The sequence below is a fragment of the Berghia stephanieae genome, chromosome 2 (assembly GCF_034508935.2).
Source record: "Berghia stephanieae isolate SIO BIC M18660-M18661 chromosome 2, UCSD_Bste_1.3, whole genome shotgun sequence".
NCBI classification, from domain to species: domain Eukaryota; kingdom Metazoa; phylum Mollusca; class Gastropoda; order Nudibranchia; family Aeolidiidae; genus Berghia; species Berghia stephanieae.
In genome coordinates, this window is record NC_088361.1 from 30,518,116 (window position 1) to 30,535,951 (window position 17,836).

Genomic DNA, 17,836 nt, shown 5'->3' on the forward strand with positions numbered 1-17,836 from the left:
TTTCATTTGTGTATCGTCAGTCTTTTATTATGAGCAGAAATATTATCCGTAGATCTCTTCCTTTCATCATCCAGACCAAATTAGATACAAAGAGGTTCAACGTGTGCTACGAAATAGGCACATTCAAACAATAGATCCAATATTATTATCCAGTATCTGTGAATTTCTTTGATGTGTTTTGGCTATGGGGACCTGTGAATCACTATAACATGTATAGATAGAATGCGCTTGGCCAATGAGTTCACAACATTGCCATCCGGAAGTATAACGGACCAACACACAAACTCTGTGTAACCATGAACTTTTATAGTCTGATTAATACAGTTTAGTGAGAACAACTCACAAACGCGGATGGCAAAAACAATAACAAAGGCCTGAGTGACGTCATCTTCGAACTATCTATATAGTATGCGCTTGGCTTAGAAGTTTACAACATTGCCATCGAACAAACAGACAAAACGGTGTGTAACTATCATCGTTTATAGTCAGGTTAATACAGTTCAGTGAGAATTACTCATGAACACGGATGGCAAAAAACAACAACAAAGGCCTGAGTGACGTCATCATCGTTCTATCTATAGGCTACTTGTTTGTTTTGTTCTTTTTTAATCTCCTTGATTGAAGAAGTTAAGGCATTCTAACAAGGTCTAGAAATCATTACTCTTAAATGAATTTTTCTCCAAATTTGACTTTCTCCATGGGGATATTGGTATCAAATATCTGATATATATGATTTGTACTTTGTTTATATTTGATTCGCTATTGCAGACCTATTTTTTAAGTATTATTTATGAAATGATTGAGATTTTTATAGTGGTATTTTACTTTTCTTTACCATTGCAGGGTATTCAAAGGTCAATAGACCTTCTCAAACCTTATTTATGGTATGATATAATATTATATGTTATAAATCTTTCGGATCTTAAACCTTTATTGTTTCATTAGAAACAACAAAAATGGCATTAACCCCTTACAGCTGGAGTTTGATTATGCTCGATGGTAATATCGAATCGGAGTAAATTCCAAAATTGCTTATCAAAGTGATACTAAGCTGCTAGAAGCTGTGTACTGTAAAAAGTTATAAACAAAAATGAATATAACAACCTACCAATAAAGAATAAAATACCAAACACGTAATGTTAACATTAATGTATTTATGTTTTATTGTTTTTGTTGTTGGCCGAAGACAGGTTTTGACCCCGAAATCTTCCGTGTTTGGCATTCTGTTAATTTTTGAAGCTGTTATATTCATATTTGTATAAAGCTGCTTATGAAAGTTAAAGTGCCTTCAAATTTGAGATTATGTTCTACTTCAACATAAAACTTTTAATGAGGGTTTAATTTCATATCACGAAACATTATCGATTACGCAAGCACGTAGCTCTCTGACTTGACTAACAAGTTGAACTCGCTGCCATTTCGAGCATTCAATTTAATGTTTTGACTCCAGACCAATGAACAAAGAGTAATGGATAAGGGAAAGAATGAAGGGAAAACATATCAACTAATGAATTGATATTTCGATAAATAAATAAATAAAAGAATAAGATACTTGTAACAGGTCTTTGATTGGGCGTGGAAAATGGATGTATACGATATTCATATAGATAGTTTTGGGTTGGCTAAGAAGCTCACAACAATGCCATCCGGAAGTATAACGGAACAACACACAAAACTATGTGTAACCTTGAACGTTTATAGTCTGGTTAATACAGTTTCGTGAGAATTACTCATAAACGCGGATGGCAAAAAGCAATAACAAAGACGTCAACTTCATACTATCTCAAACTTTAATGTTTACATTCACATATTTTGCAATTACCATTACATGAATCGCTTTTGCCCTGTGTTCACATATAATAAAACGCAATTATTGGGCCAGTTTTAACACTGTTGTAATTAAGGATATTATTTGGCGTTGGTGTCAGAGTATAAATACGGGTTATCAGACCTGCAAATGAGTATCATTCGCCCTTGTTAAACATATCCCGCCAAAGGAACAACATGTCAGAACAAGTTTGTGTGTCCGACTGCCAACTGGACTAATGCCCTGGTCGGGTAGTGGACGCTTCGCTGGATGAATCAGTCAGTAATGGCTGCTCAGTACGAATCTAATCCGTTTTTTTTATTTGTTTTACTTCTACATATATTAATAATCCTCGAATGATCGGTTCTATCAAAGATTGGCAGACAGCTGTATTTATGTTTGTTGTTTGTTTTTAAGGGTTTTACGGCGCTTGCAACACATTTATGTTATATCAGCGCCAGTAAAAGGGAAGAAAATGGGATAGTAAAAAGTTCTAGAATTACAAAGAAAGCACCCAAGAAAAAGTAAGACATAGGGGAACTGGGAACAAATAGGGATCAGATGTAGATTCCAAGAGCACACTATCAAAGTACTTAGTTTGAGACCACCTATAAGTCTCATCCGGACACAAGCACACAATTCAACAAAGAGGAATACACTCAAATGCTTACATTATAAATTCAAAATAACAAATATAATAATACATAATAAAGAGATGATTTACAAGGAAAAAAATATCACCTCCCAAAACAATGACTATGCATTTGACTTTTACCCTCCCAGCTAGGACTCCGGCCAGGGCCAGGACAAAACCAAGTAATCTCATTCCATGACAAAGACAGAAAGCATGTTGGAAAACAGATATTTGGGGATAGAAGCCCACTATGGGAGGTCAGGAACTCCACCCAGGCTGTGTTTATCAATTCAGAATATATATATATATATATATATATATATATATATATATATATATATATATATATATATGTATGTATGTATATGTGTGTGTGTGTGTCTGTGTGTCTGTGTCTGTGTATAAAAGCTTTAAATTTTGCATTCCGCAATAACCACTAAATTTGCTCAAAGCGCTTTAAAGGGGTTCCCAAATTAACAGCAACGCTTAACGTAATAAAGCACGAGACATGAAGTCAGTCTGTGGGACGTTATTACAATTTATTCTATTTTTGACAGAGGCAACGCTGTTACCAGCCAGCCATTTTACATCTGTTTGTGGTCAAAAAATTTGCGCCGCATAGAGCGAGACTTGAACTAGGGACCTAACAGTCAGAAGGTGGAAGTCATATCATTAAAAAATGAACAAAAATGAATAAAACAGCTTAGAAAAAGAACAAAATACCAAATACGGAACGTTTCGGGCTCAAAACCACTCTCCAGGCAATGATAAAAGCAATAAAAACATTAATACATCACTAAAAATAAAAAAGACGACAGAGAAATATGTCTAGAAATAATTAGATGGCGATTTTGGAGCAATTGAATGTTAGTGAAATCCTTCATTTCTATGTATTGTGTCGACAATTTTTGTTACGATATCATGATAGTATGTGAAACTTGTTGTTTACGAAAATACGCGAAATCAACGAATATTATATTATTATGTGAGGAGAATGGGTGTGGGGGTTGGGGGTGTGGGGGGGGGGGGGTGGGGAGAGGCGTGTCTTGATAGACAATAAATCGGACGAGTCCAAGATGAATATCTGAAGCTTCTGTCAATCAATCCTGCACTCCACCCACTGAACCGCTCAAGGGGAACCTAGTGATTACCAAATCTGGGTGAATTCCCAGCATTAGCCTATAATAAAATGGCCTCAGGGGGCATTTGGGTGTAGTCAGTCCTCCCTTATGTTTTGTTTGGAATTAGTGATGTGTACGTAATAGTAACGAATGGCGACATCCAGTTGAATTGGAACCAACTATGTGACTGACCGCCATTCAAACAAGCAAAAAAACAAAGGATCCTTCAGAGCCAATAGGCCTATGGTGTTACAATTTATTTACTTATTTATTACCCCCCTTCCCCCTCCCCGTATTCATCCTCAGGGGAACTTTTTCTTTATGGTCTATCTCGAGAACCAAAATAACTAATGCAACTGGCAGCCGCAGTACAACACGGTACAGTGAACATTACAGGTTAAGTTTTTTACTCAAGGAAAAAATAATCAAATACTGACTGTGAGGTTCGAATCTTGGTACACTGGTGGAAGTGCCGTGCCTTATTTACTCGGCCATCTAGCCCCGATGCCGGGTCTTGTATAGTAGCTCCTATCATACAGAAGCCTTTCCACCTTTCGGATGGTCGATGGTCTATTGTAAAGTACTTCCCACCAGATCTATCTAATTCAGCTACCCAAACACAGGTGAATAGACAGAGGGGTAATCTGTATTTTAAAAATATCATCTTTGACCGTCGATGTGATAAATGTCAAACAATGTTAAGCATGGTCTGTAACAGGATGAGTGACAATAATCGCAAAAAATCACACCTCGCTCAAATGGTGTGTCGTTAGGCAAAGCATTTGACACACATTACCCCACTCGATTCAAGTGTCAATGGTCACTTACATGAAGCAGTGAAAGACTGAGAACTCTTACCAAAAAGTCTTTCAAAATGCGGCTTCTATTGTATAAATTGTAAATATGATTTGTTGCGACTTGCAAGGGAATTAGATGAGGCAAAGTGAAGAGAATCAAAATATAACAAAACTATTATGGGAGCGGAAATAAATGAAGAAATTAAAAGCCCGTTAAATATGGTGAAACTATCTAGGTTTCGTTGAAAAACATTGAAATATTTTGAAGCGTGTTGAGCGTGATCAAATTAAAAAAAAAACACGCTTTAGTATTCATCTTCTTTCACTTAGTAATGATTGACGAAATGATTATGAAACCTGCCCTTATAATATCCGTAACAATATCACTGGGATAATCATGTTTTATCTATCATATAACCATATCACTATGAAGTGATGACTGGGTTATAATGCGTCCATGTCAGTTTCAATGCGTCATTTTTAGTAATATATTATTATATACAATGTTACACAGAATAAAAGGAGGGGGTGGGTTTGAGGATAGCATAATTAGATAATGCTAACCGTTTCTTTATCAAAAGCATGTTAATCATTAATGCATAGAAGTACAAGAGCCTCCAATTATACAATAATTGTTGCTGTTATTTTTAGTTTTTGTTTAGTTTTGTTTTCGTGTTGTTTGATGTTTCTTTAATTTTCTATTTATTTTCAAAGTTCAACGCCATTTCTTTTTAAGATGGTAGAGGTTTTCAGTTCTATTATCATCTCTCGAGATGTGCTGCTGTGCTCTGACAGGGTAAAAGACGAACTTGCCTGACATTTCGTGGCCAATAGGACAGTATCCTATGGATTAGATAAGATAAGATAAAATGATCTTTTTTCCACTTCTGGATATTTAAATCAGATAAGGCCAAAGAATAATGAACTTCTGAAGATAAATAAGCAAATGAATAATAAAAAGAAAAATATGAAATACAATAACATAGAAGTAAACCAACAAAAAGGTTAACAAAACGAAACACATTTTTTAAAAATCTCATACCTCCCAAATTCTCTCTCTCTCTCTCTCTCTCTCTCTCTCTCTCTCTCTCTCTCTCTCTCTCTCTCTCTCTCTCTCTCTCTCTTTCTTTCTTTCTCTCTCACTCTCTATCTCACTCTCTCTCCCTCTCTCTCTCTCTCTCTCTCTCTCTCTCTCTCTCTCTCTCTCTCTCTCTCTCTCTCTTTCTGTGTGTGTTTTTTTTCTCTCACTCAATCCTTCACACACAAACACACACACACGCACACATATACACACACACGACATACACACAAATTCACACATACTCAAACAAACAAACGTTCTTCTTCTCTCATATCATCCTGATTTCGTACCTTTTTATTCTCTATAATTGGATTCACTAGTCTGATGTCACGTCGCCCACCTACGGCGAGCAGCCTGGTTCTAAACAAAGAAAATGGGTACTTTTTATTCTTCATGCTGGCAAGAACTTTTCATATGTCATGTGATCAGAATTTATAAAAGTCAAAACATGATCAATCATATTTATAATGTTTTTCTCCCCTGGATACATTTTTATGCTCGTCGGAGTAATATTTCATAAGGGCGTCCGCCATTGTTCCGATAGTTTAGAGCCAGTTATTAAGCCCGCGTCATGACTGTTGAAGCGTATTATATATAATAATATTCGAACCCACTGTACACACATCCGTACTGTCATCGATCTCCTTCTTAATGCCACTTTGAGAAAGTCTCCTTGAGATAGAAGGTACAAAGGAATTTTTAAACGGTCTTCTGGATTTTAAACGTATCACCCTGCTGATCTCCCTGGCGTTTGATAGTTCAAAAATAGAGGTGTTGCTTATCTTCCAAGATGTCCAAAACTTTTTAATTAAAAAACTATAGGAATATAGGGTATTTTTAGTAGGTAAGGTGGACTGCACAATGCTTTCGGTTCTTCTTACAATTTTATTTATTCTTTCTCAATCTCAATATTGATTTATTAAAAAAAAATTGAGATCACAAAATGTTATGATTGATATGATAAGTGATATGATTGATATGATAAGTGAAATGGCAATGTCTTCGAGATTTTCATTTATAATATAATATTATGAGGCTGGGCTAAAAAGTCAACTTCGTAACGTTTCAACACAATAGGACATCAATATTAATTAATTCAAAGAATTATAAACATGATAATATGGTTTCCATCAATTTCTTTTTTTTAAAATAAGAAATCATGACTACAAATACGCTTCAACAGTTGTAACGTCACTTCCCTCGTAACTTAGTAACTGGCTCTAAACTATCGGAACAATGGCGGACGCCCTTATGAAATATTTCTCCGACGAGCATAAAAGCGTATCTAGAGGGGAAAAAAAACCATTATTAATCTGATCATGTTTTGACTTTTACACACTCTGATCACAAGACATATGAAAAGTTCTAGCCAGCATGAAGAATAAAAAGGACCGATTTTCTTTTTTTAGAACTAACGCCGTTGCTGGGCGACGTGACATCAGACTATTGAATCCAATTAAGAGACTAGACTGAGAAGAACAGCAGGAAGAGCTTCTCAAAGTGACGAAATAATGGGGCCAAAGTTTTAGATTTGGCCACCCATTTTGTACTCTATCCCAGATATTAACTTGATTCTAAATTTTTGGTTCTTGAACTAGTCAACATTATTTCAAAAAATTAAACTAATAAAAATTAATCTTTCATACATTTTGGAAATAACATAGACGTTATTATTTTAAGGACACCTTTTTGACATAGCCTTTTATAAACAGGACATGAATTCAAGTCAAAACCAGAACAGTTAACCAACGCTTTCTTGGGCGAAAAAAAGGACATGATATTTAACATCCGGTATATTGAATTAGTGGTATAGATGTAGCACAACATAAAGACCCACACAATACGGTCCATACCGATTTCTCCTATTTTCCCCATATAAACCCCAATGATAGTTCGTCCATGAGATGATAAATGGGAATTTATCTTAGTCAATTTATTTACCATTTTCATCACGTCATTATCTTTTAAGATTGAAACCTCGTCCGACATGTTAAATGTTGCTGTTGGGTGGGGTCCCCTTATAAAGCGCTTTGAGTACATTTTGTGGATATTGCGTTATATAATTGCTCTATTTTTTTAAACCTGTAAAAAATATTTTTTTCTTCTAATTTGATTTATTTCCAAGATTATACTTCTTAGAATCTCGTGAGGCTATGTGGACCAGTGGTATGACACTCGCTTTCGGATCGGAATTTCCTGGGTTCGAGCCTCGCTCGGATCATGGTTGTGTACTTGGAAAAGGCTCTTTATTCACATTCTCTCACCGTACTCAGGTGTAAAATGATTACCTGGCCGTTAACAGCATTGTCTTTGTCCGAAAAAAAAAGTAATATCGCCTAGCAGGCGTCATGTCTCGTTCTACATGTTACGTGTTGCTGTTTGATCAGGGTCCCTTTGTAAAGCGCTTTCAGCACGTTTTGTGGATATTGCGCTATATGAAAGCTCAAGTTTTTTAGCATTACGATCTGAGCACGTGATGAGGGTGGTTGTTGTTAATTGCCTTAAAATATCATTTATCTACACACTCATTGCTTTTTATGGATGGCGGCCAAGTCCCATGGATTTATTCTTCTCCGTCTCATTGCAGAAGTCAATTGTGAAGAAACTTGCCAACTGGAACCTTCAAAGTTTCGTGACAGAACGACCTCCAAGCATGTTCTATTGACCTTAACTTTACTCAGTGACTCCAACAGGTTCTAAGCCTGAAGTACTTTACAAACTGCAGGAAAAAGTTAGCGAATGCCCAATTGCCAAAATTATAGCAAGACATGCAAAAATCACAGTACTGGCGTGCTTTGAAAAACAAAGCACATTTTGAAAAAAATTGGCCAAAAAACCCGTCCTTCAGATAGCGATCGATTAAAATGATCCTCAGCTTGTTAAAAACAATCAAACCTGAAAATTCCTTGAAGCCTCAGGTTTGAGATTTTTTTCACAAGATGAGGGACATTAAATCGATAGATATTTGACGGACGACTTAATTTTCTGAACAAAATCTATTAATGTGTCGTTTTCAGAGTACAGCACGGTGAAACATTACCCGGGCACTGTCGTAGACTGGAAAAAAAAACAACCCAACCCAATGCATTTGTAAGTTTTGGCTAGAAATGGATTACCTCATTTATCGATGAATTTTGATGTAACCCATAACTTGTCAAGTCTGGCATTTCTTCATAATCAATAATATGGTATCTTATTTAAGAGTATTGATGAAGCTAAAGCTCATCTTAACATATCGATGTATGAAATAAAATTTCTGGCCAAAATGTAAATTAGTATTTTGTCACTGTACAGCGGAGTAGGCCAATAATTGCCAAAAAATCTTATCAAGCATTGGATGTCTATAATTATGATTGGCGATGGCTGATAATATGATGACGTTACAAGCTCTGTGTGCTTAAATCAAATTATGTTGTCCAGAATGATTCTGTTTCAAGCAGCCAAATCATATAAGGCTAATTTATAATTCATATTTTGGAAACTTAAATTGTGGAATTATGTTCGGAATAGAATTATTCATTATCTCAATCGATCTATCTTTATTAAGTTTAATTTATGGTAGAAGATTAACGGAGCTTGCGTTACTTTTAATTTAGTTCAGCACCTTGTTCTAGTGACCTTAACTTTTACTCAATGACTCCAACAGCTTCTAAGCAGCCTGAAGCACTTTACAAACTTCAGGAAAGGATTTGTAAATGTCCAATTGCCAAAATTATAGCAAGACTTGCAGAAATCACATTGCTGGCGTTGGTACTTTGAAAAACAAACCATAATATGAAGATTTTGGACAGAAAACACAAAATTAGGCAGTTTAGGACTCAATGTCTACAGCTCGCTTGTGTAACAGACGCCCAAGAAAAAGCTTGGCAAAAGGAAATAATAGCTTGTAAAAAATTCTAGCAACTATTTACTCCTTTGTACAGACCGTGGTTTTTGCCCTTCTTAAAAAGTTGTTATTATTTTATTTCTTGGAGTGTTTATGTTCTGTGTTCTACGTGGCTTGTAAGCGACAATGTGTCACCGTTATGGAAAAAAAAAATGTAGAGCTAATTGAATATCTATCTTTTTTTTTGTTGCTCCTGACTCACATAGAAAATATATTATAGCCTGTATTGTGCCTTACTTGTTATTTACTTTACTTAGGCCGCCCCTCTCTCTTATAGATTGTTCAAATATGAAATACTCTAGGCTCATTTCATTGGCTATGTCTATAGATACCTTAAATGTATGCCTGCCAGCCAAAATTCTGGGCCTTCCTTCTAATAGTGAGCACAATGCTCACAATGTTTTGACACAGGAGGTTTAAAAACATAAATGTTACCCTTCGTCTCAAAACGGTATTGTGTTGGGATGATCGTAATGATAAAAAGTAAAATAAAGCCAAACCAAACTAATAAAAATATGGAATGTTGTTTTTGTTGATCTAAAAAACTGTAATAATTTTCCTCAATAAAACATATAAACTCAACCCGAGACTGACATTTTTGGCTATAAATTCGATTTTCAGCATCTTAGTCATCCCGATATAAAATCGTTTTCAGGAGAGGAGTCACAAATGGTGTTGTACGATTTCACGATGTAATTTCAAATGTAAGTCTGTTAGAACATCGTGGAAATGTTTTTTGTTTTTTTTTAACTGGAAGGCCACATGATCTGGCTGATAGATATCTACTAAAAATAGCAGTAATGACTCAGGCATAATCTCACCAGATCTGTCTTGAAAAGTAATGATAATACAAGATTCTGGCATTCTTGCGTTTGGATTCAGATTGAGTTTTCATCGGCGATGCCATCATTGAGGTTTTGGGAACGAGGTCGTAAATTCCAACCATTGAGGGTTGCGTTCAAGTTTTAGTACCATTCCTTCATGACTGTGAAATCAACGATAAGCTCTAGTACAGTATAATATTATTTGGTTAGATTAATTTAGTGCATGTAAACTTAACCTAGACCAAGCTGGAATACCTATCTGGCAATCCATAATCCATTTCGTTCAATCCATGTGTATGTGGTGGGTTGTAATGTCTGTAATCAGATAATTACGAGGTCAGAGGTCAATGGTCTTAGCTGGTATGATATGAATGAATGATGTTGAACGTTGGTTGAATGTTGTTGACACGTCGCCAATTTAATGAATGCATTCTGCAGATGTCTAGGAATTGGAGTGTGTAATGTGTTGGATATCAATTTATCACGGTGTGTATGGGTCAAGGACAGCATAAAATTATCAGAAGTCTACATAATCCGCCTAAAATTGAATAAAACTTGGTGCGCAAAGCTCGTATGTAGACTTCAGAGTTTTGATCCGCGGATCGTGAAAATCGGGACTTCAGAGGTTTGATCCGCCGACCATCCGATATCTAAAGCAGATGTTTCGTGTGCTTTTCAATGGCCGTTTCAAGAAGGTGTCACAAATCCTTAGATTGTCAAGCAATTGAAACCAGAAAAGAAATGAGTAGAGAAGTGCCAGATAACAATCATTATAGAGATGTGGTGGTGATGGGGAGTTGAACCCTGGACAAGCCAGTAATATAAAGCTGGCTAGAGACCTGACGGGTTACAATGATAGCTAATCGATGTCCTGATTGAACGCAGTTGTAGCTTTGGTGAGAAAGATTACCTTGAAGGACGATTTTTATTGCCAAATTTTTAACTACATGTTTTTTTTTCCGGAGCACGGTACCTAAATATGCTATTGTTAGTACAATAAATGACAGGCGACTTAAATTGTGTGAAAAAGAACAAAATAACCATCACAAATCATGTCGGGCTCAAAACCCTTCTTCAGCCAATAACAAAGACAATGAAAACAATACATTAGATTAAATCCAGAAAGGCGACAGACAAGTATTTGGCACGTCTTGTTGGCTAGGACGTCCTGAAATCAGTCGGGATCATTACGACTTTAAACATTATTTTCGTCATCATTCTTTGCGTGGCTTTTGTGGTCTTCTGATATGACACTCGCTTTCGGATCGGAAGGTTCTGGGTTCGAGCCTCGCTCGGGGCACAGTTGAGTCCTTGGAAAAGGCTCTTTACTCACATCATCTCACCGTACTCAAGTGTAAAATGAGTACCTGGCCGTTAACAGCGTGTCTTTGTCGGAAAAAAAATTGTAATATCGGTTAATAGGCGTCATGTCTCGTTCTACATGTTACGTGTTGCTGTTGGTCATGGATCCTTTGTAAAGCGTTTTGAGCACTATTAGTGGATATTGCGCTATATAAGAGCTCAATTTTTTATTTATTTTTTTCATCTAGGGTTCGTTAGGACATAGAAGTACCAAATTGGCGTGGTGGGTCACGTTTATTTTAGTTACAAGAATACTATTAGATATACTTGTTAGCAACATTAAAGATTGATTTAATACTGACGTCATGGTAAGTAAATGCTACTGCTACCTAAATTTTGAAAAGCTAAAGCAACCTTTCATTTAACCAGTTAACTGACGTGCTCCGGAAAAAACGTAGTTAAAAATTTGGCCAGAAAACTCGTCCTTCAAATATCGATCGATTTTAATGACTTCGCGAAGTCCCAGATTTGAGAGTTTTTGCCAAGTCAAGATGAGGGTCATTTAAATCGATCAGTAGTTGAAGGACACGTTTTCTGGCCAAATTTTTAAATACACTCTTCTTCCAGAGTACGGCAGTTCACTTGTTAATAGTAGGAATCATACGTATGCCACTTGTTTATGAACAGAATCACTTCATTCTTGTATTTTATTTATTGTGTTTTGAACATTCTGCATTTTGTGTCATGATGACCATTAGCTTGGCGTTAAAGAGAAATTGAAGAACAATTTTATATTTCTTACATGACGCATTTGTACGTACCCGATTGCATAATGAGTCTCGACATTAGATCTTTTTATTCTCGAACAAATGAATGAAACTGTTGACTAACTTCTGAAAGATTGAATACTTGAATGTATGTATGTATGAATGAATGAATGAATGAATGAATGAATGAATGAATGAATGAATGAATGAATGAACACTTCAATGCCCGAATGAATGAGTGTGATTGTATGAATGAATGAATGAATGAATCAACGACTGAATGAATGAATGAATGAATGAATGAATTGTACCCATTACCGTAAATAAAACATTATAAATGTAAGGCAAGATTATTGTTCTCAGCAATATTTCAAATTTTTGTCACCTCAATCATTCCGCAATAACACAGTTGGTGGATCAGAAATGATTTAATAGTTGCCTGTTTGAGAGTCTTTTCTGGATCATGAATGATGTTGAACGTTGACTGAATGTTTTTGACACGTCGCCAATTTAATTAATGCATTCTACAGATGTCTAGGAATTGGAGTGTATAATGTGTTGGATATCAATCTATCATGGTGTTTATGGGTCATGGGTGGTATAAAATTATCCGAAGTCTAAATCCGCCTAAAATTAAATAAAACAGGGTACGCAAAGCTCGTATGCAGACTTCAGAGTTTTGATCCGCCGATCGTGATAAAAATCGGGATTTCAGAGGTTTTATCCGCCGACCATCGATATCTAAAGGTGTTTCGTGGACTTTTCAATGGCCGTTTCCATAAGGTGTCACAAATCCTTAGATTGTCAACCTATAATAACCAGAAAAGAAGTGAGTTAAGGAGTGCATAATATAAGGAGTATCCATTTCCTCACCTCCCTCTTGTCTCTTCTTGTTTAAACAATTAAATTGCGGTAAAAGCTGAAACTACTTTAAGATTACGAGTAACATTCTAATTGCTGATGTATAACGCAATATTATAAAGAAGAAAAATGCCAAAGACAATCACTTACAGAAAAGAAAAAGAAACGGCTTTAAGGTTCTAGAATTAGTAGTAGTCGTTGTAATGGTCGTAGTAGTAGAAGTAGTAGTAGTAGTAGTAGTAGTAGTAGTAGTAGTAGTAGTAGTAGTAGTAGTAGTAGTAGTAGTAGTTGTAGTAGTAGTAATAGTAGTAGTAGTAGTAGATGAAGTAGTAGTAGTAGTAGTAGTAGTGGTAGTAGTAGTAGTAGTATAGTAGAGTAGTAGTAGTAGTATAGTTAGTAGTAGTAGTAGTAGTAGTAGTAGTAGTAGTATATAGTATAGTAGTATGTAGTGTAGTAGTAGTAGTAGTAGTAGTAGTAGTAGTAGTAGTAGTTAGAGTAGTAGTAGTAGTATAGTAGTAGTAGTAGTTAGTAGTATAGTAGTAGTATTAGTAGTAGTAGTAGTAGTAGTAGTAGTAGTTAGTAGTAGTAGTAGTAGTAGTAGTAGTAGTATGTAGTAGTGTAGTAGTAGTAGTAGTAGTAGTGTAGTAGTATAGTATAGTATAGTAGTAGTAGTAGTAGTAGTAGTGTAGTAGTAGTAGTAGTAGTAGTAGTAAATAGTAGTTAGTAGTAGTAGTAGTAGTAGTAGTGTAGTGTAGTAGTATAGTAGTAGTAGTAGTAGTAGTAGTAGTAGTAGTAGTAGTAGTAGTAGTAGTAGTAGTAGTAGTAGTAGTAGTAGTAGTAGTAGTAGTAGTAGTAGTAGTAGTAAGTAGTAGTAGTAGTAGTGTAGTAGTAGTAGTAGTAGTAGTATAGTAGTAGTAGTAGTAGTAGTAGTAGTAGTAGTAGTAGTAGTAGTGTAGTAGTAGTAGTATAGTAGTAGTAGTAGTAGTATAGTAGTAGTAGTAGTTAGTAGTGTAGTAGTAGTAGTAGTAGTGTAGTAGTAGTAGTAAGTAGTTAGTATCTAGTAGTATGTATATATAGTATAGTAGTTATAGGTATATAGTAGTAATTATTTGTCTCTAGTATTCAATTTCTCAATTAACGAATGTCGCCGTACTATGTCTATCCCCATCATAAGTTTTATTCATTCATAAGTCAGTCAACAGTTTCATTCATTTCTTTCGAGAACGTACAGTCTACGTCACACAACACACCGTCTCACACCACAATCCAGCCAACCAAATCAACAAAACAGATTGTTGAGACTCCCGATAAGCCACTCCTCTCGCCCTAACCACAACACTTAAACCAACTTATCAGATTTGCACGCGCGGAAACTGATAGTCAGGTAAAAGGGATATACGCTTAATAGACGCATAGATAACCATGCCCCTCGGACAGTCGTCAGAAAGTAAACAATGGCAGTTATTGGTAAATATAACGAACTTCACCGATTTTAATATAGATGGTATGTGTGTAAGTAAAATTCTCACTGTTCTACTGCTTGATCAATAGACCCAACACAGAAAACTATGTGTAAACTAAAACGTTAATATGATGGTATAAAAAGAATAACACATCTGGAGAGAGGTCGATTTCATTCACGTTATTGTTTATAAACAACCAACTAGTCTATGTTTGTCCGTGCTCGTGTGAAGGTGCATCACAAATTCCATGTTTTGATGAGTCAAAAATCTACTGGTTAATTGAGATACACTCAGAGAGTTAGTTTTGTCTAGAATAAATTATGACCTTCTGCAACACATGCTGCAATTTAGATCGCATATCACGTGGTCTGCTGAAAATAAAATAAATGAATCACTTGTAACCTGTGCACAATACACAAGTAAGGTGGTCGCTTTTAAATGATTAAACACTGCAGGCCGCAATTTAGTACAGTGTATATCTTTGCATATGTCAACGTCCATGTTGGTTATTCTGCTCTTCAACTGTGAACGTAAAATAAATATTAGAAGGGAACAATACGCTTCAACAGTCGTAACGTCACTTCCCTCGTAATGACGCATGGTAACTTAGTAACTGTCTCTAAACTATCGGAACAGTGGCTTGGCGGACGCCCTTAAGAAATATTTCTCCGTGAGCATAAAAGCGTATCCAGAGGGGAAAAAAAACCACATAAATCTGATCATGTTTTGACTTTTACACATTCTGATCACAAGACATATGAAAAGTTCTAGCCACCATGAAGAATAAAAAGGACCGATTTTCTTTGTTTAGAACCACGATGGACCGTTGCTGGGCGACGTGACATCAGACTATTGAATCCAATTAGAAGATCGTAAATACGCTTCAACAGTCGTAACGTCACTTCCCTCGTAATGAAGCATGGTAACTTAGTAACTGGCTCTAAACTATCGGAACAATGGCGGAAATATTTCTCCGACGAACATAAAAGCGTATCCAGAGGAAAAGAAACCCAATATAAATCTGATCATGTTTTGACTTTTACACATTCTGATCACAAGACATATGAAAAGTTCAAGCCAGCATGATGAATAAAAAGTACCAATTTTCTTTGTTTAGAACCATGATGGCCGCCGTTGCTAGGCGACGTGACATCGGACTATTGAATCCAATTCCTACTTAAGTCAAGATAGTTGTTGAGCAAATACGACGACAGTGTAATAAACTGCTTCGTTTCTTGTTTATAATCTAGTCGTACGCGTACAATTCATTTCTTAAAAGCAGGGCTAATTTTTAAAAATAAAATAATTTCATTTATTAGGGAAATTTGTTGGTAACCTATTCAGTTGCCTAGTTGTGTTCATCACAGTGAATACAATCGGGAGAAAAACTTACACGTAAACATGGTTTTTACTTGAGCTTCCTTTTTTTTTTTACTTGATATTTTATATAGCGCAATATAATATCCACTAAACGTGCTAAAAAGCGCTTTGCAAGGTCAACAGCAACACGCAACATATAGAACGAGACATGACGATATGGCAATTTTTTCCGACATAAACAACGCTGTTAACAACCAGGTACTCATTTGACATCTAAATGCTGCGAGAGAATGTGAGTAAAGAGCCTTTTACAAGGATTCTACTATGCGCCGAGCGAGGCTTGAACCCAGGACCTTCCGATCCGAAAGCGAGTGTCATACCACAAGATCACATAGCCACACTACTTGGTAGTGAACGAAAATCACAAATCACCCAATTTCATGCAATTGAGCCACAACGCTTTGGTGACAGTCCCGTGTGTTTCCATCCTTGTAATTATCTTTCTCACCAATAAAGGGAATTAATTAGTCAGGAAATGCTTTCACTCGTCTTCGTCTTATAACTATTTGTAATACTCATTTTATTCATTTCCGTCATAATAAAAGAGAAACTTTAAAATCTGGTTATTCAGCTTACTTGGTGAATCGAGAAGAGTTCGAAAAAACGTTTTTCCTATTTCAAGGTTAATATCTGCAGTTAAACGAGGGCTGCGATTTCACCACATTCACGTTACTGCTTGATAGATATGACTTCATAGAGCTTGTCGTGGAAAGGTAGCCAGTATGTCGTTTTTAAGAACAAATCGTATAAAAGTTGATATTGAAAACTCCATTGAAAGTGTTGAAAATACCACTTATAATATCAGTGGGCTTTTACATGAATAAGTATTAGAATTTTAGGGGGATATTTATCTACTACTGCTTCGCATTTTTATATCAATGAAACATCGAAACAAACAGTTCCATATTTTACTTTAGAACTTGCAAAATACTTTAGAGTGTTCTAAAAGCACAAAGTTTAGACTTAGCTATGAATGAAGGTTATGATCAGTTTAAAAAAAAATCATAATGTATTTTGCATAGATACAATAATAAAGTTACATTATCATGTTATAATAATATGAATCGGTGTGACTTCTTTGGCATTTTTTTCCAATACTATCTGGCATTCCTGTTGATCATGACCCCGTAACCACAGAAAACATGACACTGTGTGACTGACACATTCATGCATGGAGACGGGGAGAGGCAGCAACGAAGCCACCGTGTAGCCGACAGTGGTGAGAGAGATTGAAACTTGATTCAGACGAAACCACATTCCATGCCTAACTTCATTCTTCATTCTTCTCCGGGACAAGGCGTGGCCGTCCAATGTCAAATATCGTGTGTTTAACGTTTATAAACTTTTAGATCCTTGTTATATTTCTACTGGAAGTTTTTGATTCATGACTTTAATTAGCTTCTGGATTTGTGACTTGATATTTAAGACGGATTTATTAAATAAAAGGTTTGTGTTACTAAATTTCTATCAAACTTTCTTAGCAATTCCATAACCAAGTCTTGTTGCACCATAACTTCGTATGTTTACGTCACAAGTGGCAGCCCAAGATAGCACTGCTCTAGAGTGTTGTTTTTAAACATTGTTTAGGATATAGTAAACTGTTTAGTAAAATGCTCACTATTTTTCTGTTTGCAATCGTCACCAACCGACGTGTAGTGTACATATATAAGCAAATAAGTGCATGTTTTCACCAACGATAAGTAAGTAATAGTAATAGACGTCTAGTATTAGATAGTAGAGTCTAATAGTAATGGATTGGAGAAAAATTGATACCTCTTGAATCTGCCTCTCTGTCTGTCTATGAACCACAATACAGCCATCAATTTAGTGACGTCAGCCGTCTACGCGTTATAAGTTATACCTATAAATAGTCTAGTATATATTTATAATAAGGAAACTTATTTCATCATAAT

The 17,836-nt window shown here is 35.8% G+C and overlaps 1 protein-coding gene across 2 annotated transcripts in view; it reads left to right on the plus strand.

Annotated features, from left to right (window-relative positions):
• The first annotated feature begins 17,052 nt into the window (after positions 1 to 17,052).
• LOC144964696 (uncharacterized) overlaps positions 17,053 to 17,836 on the plus strand; it is a 34,419-nt gene continuing 33,635 nt past the window's right edge. Inside the window, exon 1 of one of the 2 annotated variants that reach the window (XM_078899223.1) lies at positions 17,053 to 17,369. The gene's annotated coding sequence lies outside the window, so the exon portion shown is untranslated. Of the gene's footprint in view, positions 17,624 to 17,836 lie in introns of both variants that reach the window. The other variant, XM_078899224.1, reaches the window with a different exon arrangement.